The following is a 24,377-nucleotide window of genomic DNA, read 5'->3' as shown; positions in this document are numbered from 1 at the left end:
TGGAGACTTTCTTAGTGGGCCGGCTAAACTTGGCTGAAAAAATATTTTCCGATGTTTCTAGCGAATGCGTTACAATAAACGAAACGACTATCAAGTCATAAATAAAATGCAATAACCTGCTTACCTTTAAGACTTGCTGCATCTATAATATTACGAAACGTTCAAAGAAACAGCAAACGCAGTCATGTGAACAGAGAAATAAGCTTATAATCACATGGTTGTTAAAACAATGCAAGAACATCGGTAACCCATAAAAACGTTTCTCTACGGAGAAAAAACGCATTGTTACGTGTTTCATCAGAACATTCACACATAGGTAGGAAAACTCACTCATGAGTTGACTAACTCAGACTCACTCAGGCTCAGATCGGGCCGCGAGCCTGAGTGAGTCCGAATGAGTAATATTTTGTTGAGTTTGAGTCCGAGTAAGTCCGCTTGAAGAAAATTTAAGTGAGCCTGAGTCCGAGTGAGCCCTATAAGCGCTATAAGCGCAATAAAGATTTCTTGAGTGAGTATGAGTGAGCTTCGCCTTTTATTGCCGACCTATGGTTCTATCTACTCATCTTCAGCATTACTATATGCCTTATATCGGCTTACGTTTATACTCAGGCCTAGTCCCACATATCTCAACGGAGTAGCATTCATGCGCCACCTCAGCATTTATTGATCAGACGTGCGAGTTGAGGGGGGGGGGGGAATGCCATGACCTCCCCCCGCAAACTCTTTCACGGGAAGTTCTCGATAAAGATATTTCGCATGAGTCACGCATTTCATACAAAGGTGCTTGCTGAAATGAAACCACTGATAACTCGTATTTGAAGGTGCAAGATAAAAAGACGCATCGCAGGCCACCGTTTATGTCAGATATTCATCCATGATCCACCATGATCGGGAAAGCTCATTTTGCACTAACGGACTCATGAGTCGACTCACTCAGGCTCACTCAGACTCAGGTCAAGCCGTGAGTCTGAGTCTGAGTGAATCCCGCTGAGTAATATGTTCGCGAGTTTGAGTCCGAGTGAGCCCGGTCAAGCAAAATGTTGGTGAGTCTGAGTCCGAGTGAGCCCTCAAAGCAAAATCTATTTATCGGGTGAGGCTGAGTGAGCTACATTTCTTTTTGCCGACCTATGCATTCAAACAATCTCAAATAAAAGAAACATGGCTTAATGACAGCGATTCGTCGAGTCCGTCGGTTACTTCAGCGATTTCTAGAAGTCGGTCATCCTAAGAGTTATCTTCCAGCGTCTCTTTGAGTTATTTCGCCGTAAATGAAACCAAAGACGATGAGCCGCTATGCCTACGGCTGCAGAAATAGCGTCTTTTCTTCTCGTCAACATCTTTTCAAATTGGGATGTCATGTGAAAGGCCAGGGCCTCCAGTTGCCGCGCATATACTTATCAAAGTAGTTGCGTATATATGTATATACAATACAGAGAGAGAAAGAGAAAGATTCGTGTGTGTGTGTTTGTGTGTGTGTGTCTATGTGTGTAAGGTTTAACCAGATCGAACGCTAGAAAGATAACGGGCGAAAGCCTATGCTCGGCTGCGATCTCCTAATTCGGTTCTTTCAACACTGATTCAATTTATTTACTTATTTTACTTTCATTCACTCTCAATTCACATTGAGGTAAGCTTAGTCATTCTTAAGTCACATATATTTCTCATCACTGATAGTATTTGTACGTTCAATCACGCTCAAGTCACTTCATTTAGTATTGATTCACTTTAATGTACAGGTACGCCGGAAAGTAAAAGGAACGAAAGAGCGCTGGCGACATGTGTTTGCCGGCGCTAGCTCATATATCACTAGCTACATAGCATGTGCACTAGAAATCTGCTGTGCCTTTACATAAGCTTTCAAATCCTGCCTGATTAAGAGCCGAGGCGAAGAAACCCATGCTCCAGCAGGAGACGCTAGGGGAACCTTCGTGGGCTTGCAGCAACTATTGATTTTTGTATCGTTGACGAAAACATTGTAGTTGTCTGTACCATGGCGCGATGATTCGGGTTTGCGTGCAAGCGGTGCAAGCGGGCGAGCGGAGAGGGCAGCGGAGGGCAGCACGAAAGGAAGAGTGATAGCTGAGCGACGCCCCGCTTCCTTCAGCGGAGCACGTTGCTGCGCCGCCTGTTCAACAAGGTTGAACTGACTGTCGATCGAGCAGAGGCTTTGCTTCATCACCAATTGAATAATATTGAAGCTACTGCGAAAAGAATATTGCAAAAAGCATTCTTTCTTAGATTTTAATAGACCTATTGAAGGTGCCGCCGACGACATGCCGCCGCCGCTTGTGTTGAGGGCTGCCATCTTGGAAAACGCTCGCAAGCTTGTACGCTGCGCACGCTCTGCTGAGGAGACGAATAAATTGGGCGAGCGGCTCGCTCCGTAAAAACGCCGGCTTTCGCAGCGTGCCGCGCATGAGCAATTTTAAACAGCGCTCGCACTTTTTAACAGGCGTTCGCGGCAGTGCACACTGCGCCGTATAGCAGACAAAAAAGCGCAGCGTGGTAGAAGGCACCGCGTTATTTTTCTTTCGCGTCGTGGCACGTGCTGTACGCCCCCCCCCCCCTTTAGCTGCACTAAATATTTCGTTAAGACACGGTCTTATTTCTAGTGGGCAATATGCGTTCCAGGAGCATATGACAACGTTTTTCGAGCAGCGCTATGCTTAATCGCGGAGGCAATCGGCTTCAGCACTTAGATCATCTGTACGGAGTCACCCTAGCTGTCATACTTTGCGCCCTACCATATTGTCGATATATGCGATGTTCTCGATACCGACGCGCACTGCGCACATAACGCCTGTTCTTTCTCTCGAGGGCGACCTATTCGAGTCGTCTCACCATTTATTTTTCTAAAAGTTCTTTAGACATTTTTTGCGTATTTTTTACTTGATATCGATAATCAAGTCGGTGTATGTATACCGTCTCCGTATTTGCATTTACCCCTCACCTTTCCAATATGCAAATATAGCGTGAGAGGTAAATGAAAACAATAAAAAAACTCACAAAAACAGTACCTGTAGCCATATGTGATATCGAGAATGTTATCAAGAGAAGTTGTGTGATAATTTCGAAAATGCACTTAGGAATGAAAGCCTATGCAATATAGCAAATACAACATTTTTAAATGAGACTTGTCGTCCGTAGCCGTCAGTCACGTTAAGAAGACGGTCAATTCGTGATGGTTAAGTTTTCGAGTTTTGAACGCGTTCATTAATGTGCTTACCTTCTGGGAATTCGCCCTGTAGCGTCTTCTGAGGCGCTGTGGATAAGTTAGTGTCGGCGCTTCTGTATATCAGGTCATAACATTTATGTGGGTACGGATCGTCCCCAGAATAATCCGCTGGCACTTGCTACTTAACAGGACTACTTCATCTCCATATTTTTCGCAAACCTAAAGATGCTCTCACATTATCGAACTTATTCTTGTTCTTCACTTAAGGAATATCGCGTCAGTAGGCGTGGTAACTTCGTCTTATTGTTCTTATGAATGGCCTTACGTAAGTATTTATGAAGTTTTTCTCAGCTTTCTGAACGCGGAGTACTTCCACGTATTACTAATTAAGGTTAGTATTGCCCTATCACATTGAACACTGAGGTGTGTGATTGGTGCAAGAACAAGTGGTAAAAATATGCCTTTGCCTTTCGCGAGAAGCGCTTAGCAGGTTTGGAGTGAGATGCGAGTGTTTTAATACACAGAGCACGCTCAGTGGCGTAATGTTGAATAAACTCACAGCGTATGACTCGAGCTGTAGCGAGTGCTTGCTAACCCAATCAATTCAATAGCATTTCTTTCACCGCAAAAACGTTTCTGCAGTAATTTCACCGAACATTAGTAGATCAGGTCGCAGTGCAACTGCCATTTATGAAGATAAAACGAGGTTAGGTGTCATCGCGTCACTAAATTTCATTCACTCCGTATTGATTGAAACCGAAAGAAAAAGAAAACTAATCCGGACCGTGTGTGCTACAAGAAAGGTACCCGCCGCCTGATGCCTAGCGTACGTGATAAGCATACTATTATGCCCCACAGCGCAATCAATCTACCGAGATATTTCAATTAACTTGTTAGTAAGATTATCTAAGGCTTTGTTAGCTAAGGGAGTGAAACATTCTTGTTTAAGCGCAAAATGACTCAACATTTTCCGCCATTTATATTTAACAGTTCAGGAAGAGGAATCGAGCGCTCCGCAGGTCAGGTGTGCAACCGCAGCGGCAGCAGTGCGAAGCGACGTGTGAAGAGAACGCCATTCTATATGGGGCTTTGAAACACCCTTTGCACGCTAATCGTTTTACATCGGCTTCTATCATACGACATCCTTGCATGACACAAATGATTTATTGCAACAAGACAACATGCTGAAAGAAAGCTAGAAACATTACGACCGCACTATTCATGAGTAAGCACGGATCTACACCTATTCGAGTGGAAAAATGCCAATGCCCTGAGCGCTGTACATTTCACAGATTTTCCTTCGTAACGAGCTGTGGTTGTACGCTGAAATGACTGTTGAAATTCGGCCGTTTTGTTCGTTATCAGTTACGTCTCACTTTGCCAATAATACGGCTACAAAAATAAGAGAAAACGTAAATAAATAAAATAGACCTAGCCAAAAGAAAAAGCCAATGCTGCAAAATCAAATGCAAATAAACTGTAGACTATTCGCAATTTGAATGCAAATTAGAAAGAAGCCAGTCGTAAGCAGGAAATTTGATTGGAGAAAAAAAATGAAGAGTGATCATAATTTACTTACCATCACTCCGGACTCCTGTAAATAACCAATATTTAAGTAAAGGGGAAGCCAGTCGTAAGTACACTCTTAGCAAACGACCGCTTAAAACAACGCATATAAGGCGGAAAGTAGGTCAAATTTTCGACGCTTATAAACGGCTCTCTAAGCGGCCTACTTATACGGCTCTTTCATGCGGCCCTTCTTTATACGGCCTCTGGCTAAGCGGCTCTTTCTTATGCGGCCTAAATTTATGCGGCTCTTCCCTATGCGCGGCCATCTCGTTGCCAGAAGGCCGTTTAAAAGTGACCGCTTAAAGTAACGCATACCGTCGATGTGGTTAAGCGGTATTTCAGGTCAAATCTGTCCGGCTTATATACGGCTCAATATGCGGTCGAAATATATGCGGTACTTTTCGCAAATTTTTAGAAAAAAAAAGAAATTCTTCTACGTTGTAGTTGATCGTGCAGTGTTCCTCTTTCTTTTGTTCTCTTCAGCCTTTCAACTCATGAATATGCATTTACACATCACAAGAACACTGCACAGAGAGTCACAAACCATGTATCAACACACACACACACACTCCACCACGGGGATTTGAACCCAGGCCAACCGCGTGAAAAGCAGACACTGTAACCACTACGCCACCGCACCACACGATCTGAGTGGACTTCCGCGGCTTTATATATGCACTTCACGTTATCTTGGACGATTTTACGATCGGCTACAACGCTATAATTTTGCATATATGAGAGGCATCGTTCGCGTATAATGCGCGTGTATGCGTGTGCACGACCTTAAGCGAACCCTCGCGGGCAGTCAGAGTCAGTTTGTGTGTGGAATTATGTTTCTCGTCCGACGGCTTGCGCATCCCGCACGGAGACAGAGGTGAACAATGAACGATGCGTTTCCGAGTGCATTTCCATTTGCCGGCATCATACAGCAGCCGAACGTGCCCTGATGTGCAACCAGCCGCCAAAGAAAATTTTCTGCGATGTTTGACGCAGTACAGGCGGTGGAAGTTAGCTGATCTCATCTCTACTTGGCGAAGTACAGTCTCCCACGTCCTTGTAGTAGAGGTTCATCTCAGAGAATCGGTTTAAAACACATAATCGCTTATTCGCGCAACTGATGGGTTTGGTGTAGTGCAGCGCGTACGAGGCGACGGACCAGCTTTCAGAACGGGCGCGCTCATTTCTCTCTCGAGTGTAGCATAGGCGATGAAGAAACGTTGTTGTTGAGTCGAAAGAACAACGAGCCTTCGCAGAAAAAGAATGCAGTCTCCCGAGCTCGAGGCTGACGGCGCGGACGAGCGATGCCGTGGGATTGTCATGCTGGGGAGGACGGCGGGTCTGAGGTTGTTCGTTCTCGTGGTTCGTTTGTTGTTGACAGTTGGAAGTGATGCTCCCCTTGGCTTCCACAAACGATGAAACGTATAGTGCATGACTGGCGCGGAAAGAGCACGCATGAAATCGCTTGCATCACCCGTTAGAACATATGTTTCCTGCCAAGCGTCGCATCAAAAATAGCAATGCTTGAAATCGAATGAAGTCACAATATGATCCAGCTTTCAAGGATAAAACGATGCTATTTCTTCAAAAGTCAGAAGTGGCCTGAAGGATTCAGAAGGATCATGTGAACAATTATACTGAATGATGCAAAGATTAACTTGAAACATTCTAATATTTAATAGGTGCTGTTAAATCTAAATAACCCCAAATTAAATATGCACTTGTTTTGCACCTTGAAGCTTCATGAACGTTAAGCTCTACAACATGCCTCAGTTGACTACATATCAGCGCCGAACAGCGATCTGGTGGAGGCCCTGTGTTGGGAAACATAGCAGGTTGAAGGTTGTTTTCGTATTCCACCCATTGTCGACGAGTGAAAGTGATTCTTTCCTTGGCTACGAGATGTGATCGGAGCGACAAGGGCCAGTATTACTTCACTCCACGTCATCCAGTCGAGTATGCTTTGAGCTTAACAACGCTTAAACGTATAAACTAGCAGAATGCTAGAAGTGGCTGAACTCGGGCAGTAATCTTGACTTCTAGGAATAAATGTTCACCTGTCTTAAAAATGTGCAGTCAGTAGCATCCTGCTTGATTCGGATCATGGGACACGACATGCAAACGTAAAATACTAAATAGTAGATATAGAGGAACAATTCTTTTACTCAGTAGGTGTCATAATTGCAAATAACAGCTGCAAATAAAAAGCACGCTTTCACACTAATAGCACACCCATAAATGTTGAGCTTTACGTGTCCCAGTCAACCTCCCTCATGTTCAATACCCGGGGCGTAGCCAGAAATTTTTTTCAGGGTGGGGGGGAGTCATCCATGCTTTATGTATGTTTGTGCATGCGTTTGCATGTCTGTGTGTATATATACACAAGCAAAATTGAAAATTTTCGGGGGGGGGGGGTTGAACGCCCTCCAATGCCCCCCCCCCCCCTGGCTACGCCCCTGTTCCATACCATGTAGCTTTACGTGCACCTTTATTTAAATATAAGCTGTCATGCAACATCCTTTGTTTTGGCTGGTACAGCAGCTAATACAAACTGTGCTTGAGAATCCAAGATTTATTGCCAGTACCAACACTAGCTATACACAATAACATTCTGTAGTAGTTCAAGCGCAAGTGTTGCAGCTTTTTTTTTCAGAATTAGCAGCTCATATAGCGCTCACATAAGCATGCAGACATACACGTCTAAATGTGCAGCTATTATTCTTTTTACGAAGAACTGCGTGAAATAAACTGGCACAAGGAGACGCACGGACAAGCGTCTTCCTTGTGCCAGTTTATTTCGCGCAGTTCTTTGTAGTCATGGATTACCAACTTGCCCAGCGATCAATTCTTCAATATTATCCTTTACGTGCAGCCCCCTTCCGTGGCAGTTACCACGGCACACCATCTGTCAGACATTGTGCCACATAAAGGGTATTTGCATATAGTACAAGATTTGTCCTTCACTAAATGTTGAGACCTGAAATGTATTTGTTATTTTTCTGGTACCATTTCAAAACATGACCTTTCCCTTGCAGTGTTGAGACATATATTTGCAATAAGTTAGTCAGGCATCGAGTCCAAATCCATCACTGTGCCAGCCTGGCACTTAATTATGTATGCATGGGTCCCTTATTTCCATTCTCTGCTTCAAGCCCTTCCCTTCACCCATTACTGTAGAACTGTGGCATTTAGGTGTTCCATCTGGCACCGCTAATTGTTGTTACATTTTGTGCCATTTCTTCGAGTACCCATGCCAGTATTTAGTGCACTAAGTGAATGAAGGAACATGTTATGCTGCTGCGCAGCTGCATACTGAGCAGAACAATGAAATGTAGAGCCATGAGAGAAAATATAGAGAATATTGTCACGCTACAACGCAAACACAAGACAGTGAGAAGTTCTACAAGAGTAGGAGGACAGCTTGTTGACACAAAAAAAAATAGCAGGCACAAACATGTCTAGCAAGACTGAAACTTGGGCTAGTTGGTTGTCCTTCATGATGAACCAGCAGCACAACCACACACAGAGGAAAGGTACACGAAACACAGCACTGTGTTATGTGCCTTCTTTCCTATGTCCGTGTGTGGTTGCACTGCCGGTTCATCATGGACAAACATGATGTCTTCGGCAAAATCCCAAAGACCCACTAGACATTGATGTTCATTGATGTCCCCATTGTCTTTCTCACCTGCAGAGCACACGCATCACTACATATACAATAGGATGCATTGCAAGGGTTCTTCACCTATATGCTCTCTTGTTGGAGTAATAGGGCATTGTGTGAACAAAATAACGAAGGTAAAAATAAAATCACCCTAAAATACATGCCATATTCTTTATTGCTCAATTTTCAACCTCCACGTGTTCCACTTCAGCACCTGTGCACATAATGGCCCCCTAAAGGATCTCGGCAGTAGTTTCTCTGAAGTGGTTTTCAAAGCTGCTATTGGATTAGATTAAGCTAATTGAATCTCATGAACTTATCCTTTCAAAACAAATAAGGGGGCAGTCCACTTGTTATTTTCTAGCAAGCTACCTTAGCAATTTGGCTTTGAACGTGTGCACTTTCCTTGCAATTGTGTCCCAAACAATATTAAGTACAAGACACATCATTCTACACTCTTAAAAGAAAAGGTAGTGCTACTTACTAACTTTGAGGTAGTAAATTGCTGTCACAACATTCACTACCTAAGCTGCAGGTAGTAAACGGCAAGGTAGTAAAGTTACTACCATGTCATTTACTACCTGCAGCTATTACATACCAAAGGTAGTAACAGAAAGTTAGTAAATTTACTACCATGACAGTTACTAGTTCCTGTTACTACTTATTGGAAGGTAGTAAGCTAAGTTAGTAACATTACTACCGCGACGGTTATTACTTAGTTACTAAATGCAGGAAAATAGTATTTGTAAGTTAGCAAATTTCCACCGTGCATGTTAGCTATTTGCAGCAACTATTGATGAAAATTTGCTACATCATTTGATAACGTCAGTCAACTTCATGAACTAGAAAAATTGCATCTTACTTAACACAAGGAGCATGCATCAGCTAATCTCACAGAAAAAAAAATTAATGTATTTCAATAAAGAGACTAATGTCTTTAGACATCAGAATCATTAGACTGTCTTTTGCCAGTCTAATGCGCTTTCTCATGCACACCTAATGAGGGTCTACAAGGAATTGGCTGCTGTTAGTGTGTAGAATTCTGATGTACGAGTTTCAGCGTATTGCAGCCTTATGCCTGCAACAGCATGTTTGCTGCACACAGGTCAATAAATCTTTTTGTGGTTAACAATACGAAAGTGTGTAGGCTTTAGAGGATTGTAACAAAAATATCAGCAGAACATTTCCAGCAATGACTATATCAACAGCGTTCTTTACATGTAAGAGTATTTTGAAGCCAATAAGTAATCTTGTAGGCCTATGATGCAGGCATTTGGAAACAAGCTCTACATTGTCAATTTATTTAGTTTCAATGGGACAATAAATGGGGCTAGTTGATTCAATTCCCATGAAAGTGCAGTTTTATAATCACAAACAAACCAATAAGATGATACGAGAAGTTTCCAGGAGTAAGTGCTTTTTTATTTAATTTCTCGACGCGGCACTGACGATAGGCTCTCCTGTGCTGCACTGTTGTGGTGGTACAGTTGCTGTATTTGAAATCTGCAAGAGAGAGTGTGAAAATGTAGTTTGGCATTGAAGCGAACAGCTTAGCGCAACACATCAACAGATGCTGCAATTTATGATTGATGACTTTCTGTTTCGAAATAGTGATATCATTTTTACCATTTTACTTGAATAATCCACGTGTATTCAATGCCCAACCCCATAGCCTTGGCTTAATGCTGCTTTGATCAAAAACATAAGAAAACAAACCGCTATACAGCACTTCTGAGGGCTGTGGTGTCATAGATAGGCCAGCTATCATATACAGGCCAATTAGCTCGGTCAGCTTCTTTGATGTAACGTTGCATAACAGCATCCTTTCGCTACTCAAATGGTACTCCATGCATGACTCCTGGATGACTCCAGTAATAGGCTATTCTGCCATGAGAAACGCCCTCATCCGATCATGCCCTCAGTGGACGGAAACAAGTTTTACGATTCAAGTGGAACGCTCGAGGAGCGCGGGGTTCCCTAGTGCTCTTTTGAGCTCCCTAGCTGAAAAAATGCTCGTCACTCTTAGAATGACCAGAAATAACAGGCCAAACAAGCACACTCGCTCTCCCTTGGCTGACGTTCCCTACATTCACGGTTTCTCTCATAGGTTGAAGAAGACTGCAGGCAGAGTAGGCATAAGAGTTTTGTGCTCCATCCCAAACCATCTGGCCTCCCTATGCAGGCTAGTTAACAGGGATGAAACAGTATCCTTTTGCTGTGACAAGAAGCACAGAAATCATTTCATTGAATGCATGAAGAACGTCATTTATGACATTCCATTATCATGCAGAAAATCATATGTAGGACAAACCAGACGATGCATAAATTACAAAATGCGTGAACATGCCAAATCTTTAAAAGCAACAACAGGCAGGAACCTGGCATTGTACATCATGCGGCTGCTCCCCATTGCTTGACAATGTGCAAGTTCTCATGAAATATCGGGAGTAATGTGCTCACAAAATTTGTGAGGCGCACATAATTCACAAAAGGGGAGCAGCTTGCGTTAGCGCGCTATCACTAGCACTATTTGACGAAGAAATTAGCTGCCATGAGCCTCAATTGTGATCACTAAGCTTGTTGTCACATGTTTTGTTTTCTTGTTTTGTTTTCTGTTTTATTGTTAGTGGTTGCAGTTTTCTAGCCTTGCTGTCACTTGCTTAAAAACCTTTTTTTTTTCAGACCCTGGTTCTTCGTTTTGTTGATTTATGAATGTCAGACTTTTAGCGGTTTTAATCAGTTTGGTATTGACCACCATGTCATTGTTCTTTTTTGCCATTTTTTGCTTGTGTTTATGTTTTAATGAAATCGGCTTCTGCCGCATCTTGTAAACCCTATCCAAAAAAAAAAAGCCGGGCGGCTGAGTCACTTGATAGCATTTGTGCCATTTTTCGATTTTTGCTCGCCTGCCTACAGATTCTCAGACTTTCCAATAAGGAAATCAGTTGATAGTCAGCTCTGTGCCCTGTATGTTCTTCGTCCCGTTGTCTGCGCTCTTTTGCCACAAAGAAGAATCCACATTCAAGTGCGTTGTTACTTGTTAAACATCTTGACAGGATAGCACAGCTACTCAAGAAAAGAGCACATAGCAGTGCTGAACTCACGACTAACTTTTCTAGAAATCACGCAGATACTTAAGATATCACCTGAACCCAAGTGTTTTCACAGAGATAACATCATTTACAATGGTCGATTCCACGAAAGATAAAAAAAAAAGGTGTATACTTGATGTTTCCGATTTTCCTGATAATTTTGTATGTTGTGCACATATGACTGCACAGCACGAAATCGCAATTTGTTTTCACATAAAAATTTTTTTCAACACAGGAAAATTCGACGAGCGTCGCCGGTTGACGACGACCATCTTACGAAGAGTGCGTTTTCGTAAATTCGCAACCATGCTGGCAGCTACTGAAGCTATACATTACAAATATCTTTCTATTCAGCATAAGTAGAAGTGAAGAAGAAATAGCTCTTATAATTTGATGGAATTCTGAGCAAATTATGCATTTTTAAAAATTCACGACAAACGCTGCGTTAGTGAAAATTAGTCAAATTTGGGACGCTATGGTTACTTCTGTGAACATCTTAGTTTGTTCATATTTGCTGTATGAATAGGCCTTTATGTGAATAATGAACCTCTGCATTTGTATTTCTCTAATAATTTTCAAAGTAGTAAATTTTCATGTATTATTTGTATGGTCGCCCATTTGATGTCGTCACCGATCATCATGCACTATGCTGGCTGTCATCATTGAAGGATCCCTCGGGCCGTCTCGCCCGCTGGGCACTTTGCCTGCAAGACTACGACATCCGCGTGCTGTACCGCAACGGACGCCAGCATGCTGATGCCGACGCCCTCTCGCGCTCCCCCTTGCCTGACGCCAATGCCTCCTGCTCAGTATCTCACATTGCTGTTTCTTCCATCGACGTTCACACCATCACTACCGAGCAGCGCAAGGATAAATGGATCACCTCGCTGATAGACTTGCTCACTGATCCGTCGGCAACACCAACCACTTGCCCGTTGCGTCGTCAAGCCCACAATTTCGCCATTCGTGACAACCTACTGCACCGACGCAATTACAACGCCAACGGCCGCCAGTGGCTATTTGTGATACCCCGAAGTCTGCGTGCTGAAATATGCGAGTCCTTCCACTCTGATCCGCAATGCGCGCACTCTGGGGTATCCAAAACTTACCACCGCATTCGACAACGATACTTCTGGCGAGGGATGTACCGTTACGTGCAGAAGTTCGTCCGCTCCTGCCTCGATTGCCAACACCGAAAACCTTCAACGCACGTGTCACCAGTCGGTCTACAACCATTACCTTGCCCTAACCATCCGTTCGGGCGCGTGGGCATCGATTTGTATGGACCACTTCCTCTGACCTTGGCTGGTAACCGTTGGGCCATCATCGCCGTTGACCATCTAACGCGATCTGCCGAAACCGCTGCCCTCACAGCGGCTACAGCGTGCGATGTTGCCTCCTTCCTGCTACACCGATTCATGCTGCGTCACGGTCCACCCTAGAAGCTTCTCAGCGATCGAGGCCGTGTCTTCTTGTCGGAAGTCGTAGAAGCCATTCTCAAAGAGTGCCATGCTGTTCACCGCAAAACTACTGCTTACAACCCGCAGACGAATGGCCTAACCGAACACTTTAACGACACGCTCGGCGACATGCTCTCAATGTATGTCGCCGCCGATCACACAAATTGGGATGCCATTCTGCCCTTCGTCACCTACGCCTATAATACCGCCCCTCAGAACACTACTGGTTTTTCACCCTTCTTCCTGTTGTACGGAAGGCACCCGTCGCACACCATTGACACGATACTACCCTACAAGCCGGATCCATCTGAGTGTGCGCCTATTTCTGACACAGCCAGGCTTGCTGAAGAGTGTCGCAAGCTTGCAAAGACCTTTACAACGCACGAACAAGAGCGGCAGAAGAGCCTTCACGGTGGCACCACCACTTCTGAGTCCACGTTAGTCGCCGGAGCGCTCGTATGGCGCTCGGTCCCTACCACTGCAACTGGCCTCTCTTCAAAACTACTGCCGAAATACGAAGGCCCCTACCGGGTCATCGAGCGCACATCACCGGTCAACTACCTGATCGAACCCATCGAACCAGCTTTGGACATGCGCCGTCGAGGGCGCGACATAGTCAACGTGGAGCGCCTCAAGGCCTACTAACCCACTAATAGTGACAAGCTGTTAGGTCGCCGAACGGCTCCCTTTTGACCATTACGTTTATTGCAGAGAGTAGTGAAGACAGGACAAGAAGGGACACAGATAGGCGCTATCTTTTAAGTGTTTTTTTGGACTCAGATCACACATATTTATAATTTAAAAAGAAAAACTTCAACATGCGCAGGCACAGCTGCGTCCAGGAAAAATAGTTATTTCTTTGACAAGTAGTGTAATGACACACTAACGCAATCTCGGCCAAGATTATGAATACTTGCCGACTAAATAATCAATGTAGTATAGTTTCTTTACTGTTTGGCAAACAGGCAATCGCTGCGTTTCTTTACATTGTTGCAATGTTCCCTGAATCTTTCCTTGAGATGTTGCCCCATTTGCCCTCTATAATGCTTACCCCATGATAGGAGTATCTGATAAACGGTACCTTATATGCAGGGCACGTAATGGGTCCTGTGATTCTTATTGCAGCCAAGCCTCTCCTCTGAGTATCTGGGTTGCTGCTTTTCCATAGTTTAACATGCTTATTTGAGGCCATGAACATTATGCTGATGATTCCGAGCACCAACCGTTTTTATATTGTTGAATATTCCGTGCAGATATGGCATCGTGGCAAACATTTTTCGGCCATCAAGATTTGGCTTTTTTTTTTTTGGCTTGGCAACTGGAAGGTGGTTTTCTGGGTAGGGCATATGCAAACGATACAGCAAGGTGAACAGGATATCCTGCTTGTGTCAGGGGAGTTCTTTGGAAATTAAGGCTTGTCCACAAGTAATAGGAACAGAAATTTTACTGCGTTAGCGAGCCACAGTGGCATAGGCAGAAATTCATTTCGGGGAAGAGGGCGAGTGGGGGCATGGGCCCGGTCTGCTACCCCCTCGCTACGCCACTGTCCAAGCAGTGTCAGACAATGCACCTTTCTACCATTATTGAGTGGGAGAAACTAAGAGGCAGCAATGGCTTGTTTCCCATCAGTTCGTATAACTAGCTCATGCACTTTTTATGCAAATGAAATTGTACATTCAGGAACCTGATATGGTACAATCCTTGCCCGGATGCTCGTGGGTAAGCACCAGTGGGTGTTAGTAATCATGTGCCAGTGTTAATATGTTAGTGGCTTCAGATTCGAAAGAACCTTTGTGGTATTTAATAAAGAAAGACGCAGTCATCCTCATATCTAAAACATTTAGGAACTTATGTGCTTGCATATTGTACTAAATAATCATGTTCCTATTTCTTGTGGACGAGGCTTGATTTCAAGAACTCGCTGGATGCAAGCAGGATATCCTGCTCCCCTTGCTGTATTGGCTGCAGAAGCCCTACTAAACAAACACCTTCCAGCTGCCAGGCCAAAGAAATGGCTAATCGTGATGGCCAAAATATGTTTGCCACTATGTCATACCTGCACGGGATATCCGACAATATAAGAACGGTTGGTGCTCGGGCAATCATCAGCATAGTGTTCATGGCCTCAAATAAGCGTGCTAAACTATGAAAAGGTTGCAACCCAGACACTCACTTGGCTGCAATAGGAATCACAGGACACATTATGTGCTCTGTAAGGAAGGCATCGTTTATCAGATGATGGGATAAGCATTATGTGGAGCAAATGGGGCAGTGTATCAAAGAAAGGCTCAGGGAAGACTGAAACATAAAGAAAGGCAGTGATGACTGGTTAGCTGAACACTGGAGCATGTGTGGTTGCTTCCCACTTTTTGATGAGAGTTTCATCGTGCGTATGCACAGCAACGAAACTACTACATTAAAATTGAGTCAGCAACTATTAATAATCTTGGCTGAGATTGCATTAGTGTGCCTTCACTATCTTTAACAAAGAAATAATTATTTTTCTTCGATGGAGCTGTGCCTGCGCACGCCCAATTTTTTTTTTCATGGCAGCTGCACCACAGTTTCATGGCAGCACAAACAACACAGATGTTCGATGGAAGATGGAGGAGGCTTGAAGAGACGAAAAAAATCTTCAAACGGTATGTCACTGCAGCCAACTCTTGTACGAGTAGACTTGCCTTCATCAAGATGGCAACATCAAGAATTAACAGTTGCTCCCTTTGTGAAGACAACTCCAAGTTTCAAAACGTTGGCTCTAGCGACATCCCATGTTCAAAGATTACAAGCTCAACAATACAAACTATTCGACGTTCCATGTTCAAGGAATGCAAACTAAATAATATGCATTGCACTGAAGTGCAGAAGGTACGTTTCTCACTCCTAAGCTAAAGGCCAGTATATGCTGTATATCAATAGACCTTATGCAAAATTGCTGCCATCTGTTGGAGGTTTGACGAAGCTAACGATTCGGCGCCATGTTGGAGGCTTGTGCCCAAATTCTATTGCTGTCGCCGCTATCACTTCTTGCTTGTATCCGCTTTGGTAGTCGGCAATCAGGGCATAAAAATGTCAGGCGGGCCTGTACACGTTACCGGCATTTCCTAGTTTTTACGTTGACGGTTATTACGTGTAAAGAACCGCCTCACAGCGAGAAGAAGGTACAAGTTTGACACTGCGAGTCACGTGCAGGCCTGTCGTCGTCGATAATGAAGCTCTGCGCTAGGTTACAAATTGGCCTGTCTGTTTTCAGTGTAGCGAATAAAGCGTTGTTAGCTATCTGAATATCATGCTTGTATAATGTAGGATGGTTGGGAAGAGGCTTGATTTAGCGCGGCTAGGCGCAGCGATGACGGTAAGAAAGTGCAGTTGACCCAATTGAAAGTATATTTCATGAGGGACAGCCTATGTCGAGCCGACGTAGTGTCCATCTAATTTTAAATAAAACGTTGTCCTCTTTTTATCTTTGAAATAATATTATTTCGCTGTTGTAGTCATCCGACCTATGTTATGTACAGAATTACCGTGCGATTAAAATGCAGAAAATTGCGCATCTCATGCACGTGGAAAGTGAACATGAAAAGTGTAGTGTCTCCTAGAAGTAGATGCTGATCAGCTGGTATTTTATTGAATATCCTTCCGATATGTGATCCTATATAACAGCAAACGCCAAGAATATTCGTGTTCACATCGTCGCTTTAGGGGCCTACTGGTGCTTTACAATTTAAACCCGTTGCGGCAAGGCAGTTTTGCTTCGCCGACTGAAACCGCCTCAGCGCGTAACCAGCGGTAGCGCACCCACGGTAGAATGTAGCACATTTCCCGGAACAGCATTTTATTTAGTTTCATAAGAAAAGTACCACGCACTTGAAGCACCTGTTGACATTTCATAGCAAACTGGAGTGTACAGAGGATTTTTCCGAAGGGGGGATCAGCTTTTGGGAGAACCTGATTTGCTCTTCCTGGGGTATAAGTTAAACAAAAAAAAGTAAGGGGTGGGGGCGGTCAGGACATCCGGGCAACGCGTCTGAACCTGGCAGTGATACCACATGAAATGCTTGAAAAATACGCATAGTGAAGAAATACGCATGCAAAGCATCCCACCAGACGCTACCTTGTTAAACTCCACCATCGAAAACAAACTACAAACAACACGCTCCAGCACAATCGGTCCGTCCGCTGCAAATCAATGACGCGCACGAGCTATCTGTCTAACATGTAATTGTTATCGCAATTTAATAAACAAGCTAATATCAACAGCAGCGCAGGCATGTGCGAGTAGCCGCGATGCAGCTTTGAAGCTCGTACACGAAGCGGGTTTGTGCCTGCAGCAAGCACACGGTGCGAAAACTTTCTTGTTCTGGCATAAGAAAGAGTGTTCTCTGATGAGTGCCGATGCTGTCACATACCACATATATTAACGGCGAACGGAAACACGGCGTTAGTCGTAAGCAGTAACCGAAGCAACGGAACGATCTGCTGATTCTCGTCGGCCACGAGGAAATGTACTAACATGGAGGCTTGGTTCCTGCAAACCTTCTTTCAGCATCCCAATTTCCTCAATCTCAGCAACACAGCACTCGAAAATATGTGTGCATTTTCGTTCTTATCAGCCGCCACACGTTGATATGTACGCTCCTTGTCTACATGCGGAGCGCGCTTAGCCTTCAACATGGCGGAAATGCACACAGCGGCCGCTAGATGGCAGCAGATTTTGCATAAGGTCTATAGGTGCTATGTGTCCAAACTGTCGCAATCGAGTGATGAAAAGAAATGCCTACCACTCATTATGGCTTGCCCGGGCTTGCAGGAAGTATGCTTCTATCTTGTACTGCAATCTGTCCTCTGTGTCGGTGCCATGAACAGCTCTCATCGCTGATACATGCATAATAGATACCACAAGGAAATGTTGATTTTCACTCAAGACAAACCCAACCACACACAGATAGTGAGTACCAAACATGTCCTCAGGCAAGTCTATATTCATATATTAAAGAGATCGATCCTTGAATGAAGGGATCAGGGTGCAATAAGAACAGGTATTAGTGGACCAGCCACTTGCAGACTATTGAAAGAGTGCCATTGCGTGTTCAACATTCACACATGTACACAGTAAGCAATCAGTCATGGGCACGTTACCAGTAAAATGTAACAGTGTTACAGTTACCTAAGCCAAAAAAGTGGGATAGGTTTCAAACAGGAGAAAGTGCCTCAGACAGGCTGGCCGACGTTTCCATAGGGGGACCTATCTTTATCGAAGGCACCTTGTCATCCTTGGCGTGTTAGTTTTAAAGGGTTAGTGTTGACGTCATGTCTAGCGGTGGTGCTTGTCGCTGTTGGTAATTGCTGCCTGGAAAGAGAAAACTAGAGAGAGGAGTGTAGCCCTTGCCACATCATTTCAAGAAAGTTTGCAACGGCGCTCAGGCCTCTCATCTCAGAAGTAAGGGGAGCTGCAAAGAAGGAAAAAAAAAGCAAGAAAAAGGAGAGAAAAAAAGAAAAAAAAATGGAAAAGGGGGGGGGGGGGTCTACTGAGCGAGAGCCGTCAAAGGCAAAAAAAAAAGAGTGGAGTATGAAAGCCACTTGGAAAGGCTGCAGAAGGGCGGCACGTCTAGCCCTCACAAAGGGCTGCAGAAGATGGTGGGTACGGCAACTACAGGCGGGGAAAGCGGGCGGCGTACTTTTAAAAGCCCACATGTGGAATTTAAGTGATATTGAGAGGGGTGTCTGAAAAACACGTGCTTGATGGGTGAAGTCATTGGCTCTGTTAAAGTAACTGTTACAGTTACAGAGTTTCCAAAAGTAACCTGTTACAGTTACACTTACTGTGACAAGTAACGTCGTTACTTTGTTGCAGTTACTGTGACGAAGTAACGTCGCTACTTTTCCGTTACTGTATAAAATAAATAATAGATTACAAACCAAACGATAGAATTCATTTATTAAATATGTATGAAGGCATGCGGGCAGTTAAAATTGCACGTGGTAAAACCCTATACGAAGTAAACCTAATAGGGGGCCAAACACAAGCATTTGTTGTGTACACCTCATTTTGTTGCATCAATTTTGTTGTTCATGCACCGTTGGTGAAAAAGGGAATTTATTTGCAAATAATAATAACAAATGTCCTCTGATACTCAAAATGGAAAATGTGGTTGATGCACTAGAACGACAGCAGTATCATAGGATGTTTATTAACGACAGCCAGAAGCGCATGCAAATAGCAACGGAGAGTGTGTGACGAATGAAGACGACGTCCATTGTGTCTCTTCCATATATATGTTCAAGGTGTATCAGACCCTGTTCGGTTAGCTTTGCGTCCGCTGGGCATACAAACCGTTTCTAAGTCCCGTTATACTCTGGGGCATGTGTTCGCGAAACCCAAAGATTGCACACCTGCAGACGATCAGAGTAGGGTGATATACAAGCCCGATGCGGGCATTGCGACGCGACTTGCATCGGCGAAATGGGAATGAAAGAATCAACGAGGCTTAAAGAAGGCAAACGGGATGTTGTTAAAGCAACTCATGCAACGCATTCTAAGATGGAGCTTGTTTAACACTTCCGGAGAACAGGGCATAGCTTTGACGTAAACACTGTGACGACGCTGGCTCGTGAACGAAGGTGAGGGGAAGGAACTCCTGGAATCGCGGTTCATTCGCCGCGACGCGTCGGCTTGCAATATAGTTACTGTATATGGCACCTTTAGGAGCCATGTCGTAGCATATATAGTAACTATAGTCAGATACAACTTAAGAAGTCAGGAGAGACTAAAGAAAAGAAATAGTCCCGCTCATGCACGCGCCGATGTTCTCCAAAGGCGAAGCCACCGCCATCCCGCTCATGATGTCCGTCCCGAGTGCGCGCCCATTGGTGCAGGCTTGTGTTCATCTGCCTTTGAGGAGAAAATGCCACTGACTTCTAAAGTTGTATCCGACTATAACATGCAACAACCACATTCCCCTACTGGTTTACACGGACGTATGGGACACTGGTCGATCTCCGCAAATTTTTTTCTTTCTTTCCTTTTCTTTTTCTTGTTGCCAGTGTATACTGAGGTTGTCACATGCATAGGAGGCAAAACGTCCATGTGATTTTGTTAATAATTGTTGTATTAAGTTGGAGTAAACCTTTTACAATTAGTTTCAAAGAGGTTTTGAAAAATTACTTAGTTCACAGTATTTGTGCCTCTCAACCGTTTCGCGCTCTGCTGCTTTCTAGCCGTCAGTCAAACACGATTATTGCGCAGCCTCGGACGAAGGAGAATATAAACTTGGCGTCGTGATGTTCCACCGGTACACCAAGAACCGGGCTAGAAGCTCAAGTGACAAAAAGGATATATATACGCCGGAAAAAGAAAACTACTTGAATTTAGCAAGTTGTTCAGTTCCAACATGATTGACTTACGACATGAAGTTTACAAGTAAACTTAAGTTGTGTTAAAGACTGACTGCTGACCTCGGTCTTCTGCAGGGTAGATAATTCTCTAAGCGACCTCCACCCCTAAATTGGTAGGGGAGCCGTGCTGTGGAAAGATGAAAGGTGGAGAGGATATGGGAAAGTAACTGTAACGGCATTTCCCATTACAGTTACTCTGTAAAAAAGTAACAGTGTTACCGTTACAAGTTCCTATAAATTAAAAGTAACTAGTTACAGTTACAAGTTACCGAAAAAAGTAACTAGTTACCGGTAACGCGTTACTAGTAACTAGTTATTGCCCAAGACTGTAAGGAATACCCGAAATATGCACATAGCCCTATGGGCGATCCACATGAAAATAACGAAATGCACACTTTTATCAAAATATAAAAAAAATGAAAGAGTGTGCGTGGTCCATGTGCACTTGGTGTGAGGTGGGAATGAGCCATGCATATTGTATTGCATCATGAATGTAAGCCATTCAGGGAACAAACTTTTGGTTCTCTAAAGCGAATTCCCGTGTAGTTTGTCTTGTAGAGTTGAGCTGCCAATTTGATTTCAACTTATGTAAGGCCTTCACAAAACCGATAATATTTTCCAACTTTCTGTGAACTTCTGGAAACATATATGAGAATTGAGATCTTTTTCTTTTAATTTATGACCTTACAAAGCTCAATAAACCCTAAATCACTGCATACTAAACCTTGGTTATGCATTTAAGAGAGCAATATTGGTACTATGCTGAGTAAAAAAAAAGCGTGAAAATACAATAACTTAAAGCACCACACAATAAAGCAACATTCTCGCAACATGAGCACAATCTAAGTTATTTGTGATAGAGAACCTCGTGTGCTTAAAGATGCTAAGAAAAAATATATAATGGCAGAACACGAGCTCACGCATATTTTCTCAAACACACAATATTGAAACAAAGAGTAGCATGTGTTAGCTTAATTAACCTAATTGAATTGACATATTCGTCTACTAACACTATTTGATATAAACATGTGCTTCTTCACATTAAGTACGCATTTGTTGGAGTGTGCACTTAGTACCAGTACGTAACGTAATTCACTCAAATACATTACTTCGAGTGAGCTCCTTTAAAACATTTATGAGGCAGCTAGGTTAAAATCCTAACCACAAAACAACTGCATGGATTTCTGGCGAAAAGCTCGGGGACGCAACCACGAAAACATATCCATCATCGTGTGCGTGTGTCAGGGCTGTGTGTTTTGCTATCACGTCAGGGGCGTAGCCAGAAATTTTTTTCGGGGGGGGTTCAACCATACTTTATGTATGTTCGTGCGTGCGTTTGTATGTGTGCGTGCCTATATACGCAAGCAAAACTGAAAATTTTCGGGGGGGGGGTTGAACCCCCCCCCCCCCCCAACACCCCCCTTGGCTACGCCCCTGTATCACGTCCCCAGTCTTGTGATAATTTTGCGTGTTATTGCCGAGTTTGGTGAACTCTCGCATCACCACAGTGAAAACATTATGGGACGACCCCATGTGTTTAAAAGCACACACTTTCTAACGGCGACAAGGGATTCTAGAAACACTCTCAAGCGATGATCTCGTACAGTAAACAGTCAAGGAATAACAGCACAACGACACGAGGCCTGCATGATCGAAGCATAAGATTGCGTAGCGCAATGCGCATCCTTCAAACATGTCATTTATGGTGGTGTATATAAGAGCACCCAAAGCACAAAACATACCTGCCTATCGGGTATCTGTTGATCATCCTCGCTGTGCCAACACGACGGTTCCTGCAAACAGTTTCCATGCAATGAAGTAACAAAGTTACGTAGTTCAGCGACCTTCTTCAACTTACCCAAGTTTGGCACAGTCGCTCGTCAAAAGGCTCAAGCTTCCGCTCCTGTGGAACCGCGATCGCCGCTTGTCAAAACACTCGGACGCGGATTGTCTTCGGAAGTACACTCGATCAACGTGAGTAATCGATGAACGAAGCAAGAAAGCACTTTTGAGCGCGGACACAAAGCTGTGCGTCCCGTGAGGCTGTGTTGAGTGGCAACGAACAACGACCATCATCCGCCACTGGATCAAGGCAGGAGAACGCCCCAACACGCGGAAAATGCCCAGTCGACGAATGTCGCGTACGATAAGCAAGCAATAAACGCACACAATACACGATAAACATGTAAGCGCGGCACACATATGTTCACGGGAAGCTGGTGGTGCTCCGGCAGTACGAGACCTGTTGCAACTGTTAGCTTACAGTCTAAACCAAAAAGAATGTAGGTGGCAGCAGTGTCGTGATATGCTACAGGCCATAATTTTTATTAAAAATAAAACGTATTTGTGGCTTTTCACACAGGCGAAGGTCAGGGAGGCGGGGCTCTGTATATAAGCGTTGCGTCCGCCTTTCGCGTCGGGCCCCATATAAGCGTTGCGTCCGCTCGAATTTCCGCGTCGGGCTCCATATAAGCGTTGCGACCGCTCGCGGCCGCATATAGCGGGCCCAATCCGTCACCGCAGAATTTGTCACGCTTAATGGCGATTGAAGGGCCGCTTATATGCAGTACGTTGTGGTGGAATAAAAATGGGCCGTTTATGTGCCGGACGTTATACGGTACTTGAATAAGAGTGTAGGAAATTTGATTGGAGAAAAAAATGAAGAGCGGTCGTATACGACATTTACTTACCACGACTCCTGACTCCTGTAAATAACCAATGTTTAAGTAAAGGGGCGCCGTAATACTAAAATGTGGGGTTTTACGTGCTAAAACCTCGATACCATAATGAGGCACGTCGTAGTAGAGGACGCTGGACATTTCGGGCATCATGGTGTTCTTTAATGTGCAGTGACATCGCACGGCACACGGGCATGTAGCATTTCGCCTCCATCGAAATGCGCCCGCAGCGGTAGGGATCGTGTCCGCGAATTTCTGGTCGAAAGGGATTGTTTTAAATAATAACGTCAGGATAACAATGTATTTGTTTTGATTGAAATGGCTTCATTAAGCTAGACACGGTGGGACCCCTCTAATGGTGTTGTAAGCGGGCAGCGTTTTTTGAGCAGACGATGTGATTAGCATTGGGGTTTGCAGGCTGCATTAGCGTGTGTCTAGCTCGTAGCTTCACTGCACTGAATTCAAGGTGGGGATATCCTCTTACGGTGTAATGCATGGATAACAAAACTATGCGTCGTCTGCTACGGCACTTCCAGTTCGGGGCCTAAGGTCTTCGCTACTTCAAGGTGCCTGCTGTTCAGTGCATTCGGGGAAGAAAGACGTACATTTCTGCGACGGGTATGTTACTGGTCATCCTGTGGTCGCGTTACTGAATTATTTGGGAATGAATAGCAAATATTTGGCACGTCACAGAACGAAGCCCGAAAGTGTAAACGGGTAGCGATGAACGCCTTTAACACTGGTCGCACCCTTCATAAATGTAAAGTAGTGATTGCATTGTTATTCAACTAAGCTGCACAGAACTTCAAGGTGTTGTGCAGGAAATCGAGAGAAAAAAGAGCGCGACTGCCGATAGAACACGGTCAAACCGACAGGACGTACAGCAGCGCCCATAGGCGTGCGCAGGGGATTCTGCCTTAAGGCGAGGGGGGGGGGGTAAAGTGGCACCTCCCCCCGATCTTTTTGACCCCCTCGCTCTGAGGCCCTTACACAGTGCAAAGACGAGGTTCTAAGAATAGCGGGGGGGGGGGGGGTTGTTCCCTTGGCCCGCCCCCATGCTCACGCCTAAGGCAGTGTCCTTACGCCGTAGCCCGCAATCCGTTGAGAAAATAGCTTTGAAAGCGTGCGAACTTGAGCTTGTTGGTACATATTCACAGTAGAAAACAGCGCGATACAGCGAGTCCTGTTTCGTCTTGTCTTCATTGTATCGCGCTGTTTTCTACTATGAATAGGAAAATTGGGGATTGCAGACTTCAGTGGTTTGGATTGGCCCCGCCACGGTGGACTAGTGGTTAGGGAGCTCGACTGCGGACTCGCAGGTCGCAGGATCGAATCCCGGCCGCGGCG

General features: G+C 44.4%; 1 long non-coding RNA gene across 1 annotated transcript; it reads right to left on the bottom strand.

Moving 5' to 3' along the window:
- Positions 1–17,672: 17,672 nt before the first annotated feature.
- LOC125758187 (uncharacterized) lies at positions 17,673–22,424 on the bottom strand. Its single transcript, XR_007415948.1, has 3 exons — positions 22,211–22,424; positions 22,095–22,145; positions 17,673–17,832 (listed from the first exon to the last, which is right to left on the bottom strand). It is a non-coding gene; the product is annotated as an uncharacterized LOC125758187 (long non-coding RNA).
- Positions 22,425–24,377: the final 1,953 nt, after the last annotated feature.

This window comes from Rhipicephalus sanguineus, chromosome 4 (genome assembly GCF_013339695.2).
Source record: "Rhipicephalus sanguineus isolate Rsan-2018 chromosome 4, BIME_Rsan_1.4, whole genome shotgun sequence".
Taxonomy (NCBI): Eukaryota; Metazoa; Arthropoda; class Arachnida; order Ixodida; family Ixodidae; genus Rhipicephalus; species Rhipicephalus sanguineus.
The sequence above is the reverse complement of the archived record's forward strand: the minus strand, read 5'-3'. Positions and strand labels throughout refer to the sequence as shown.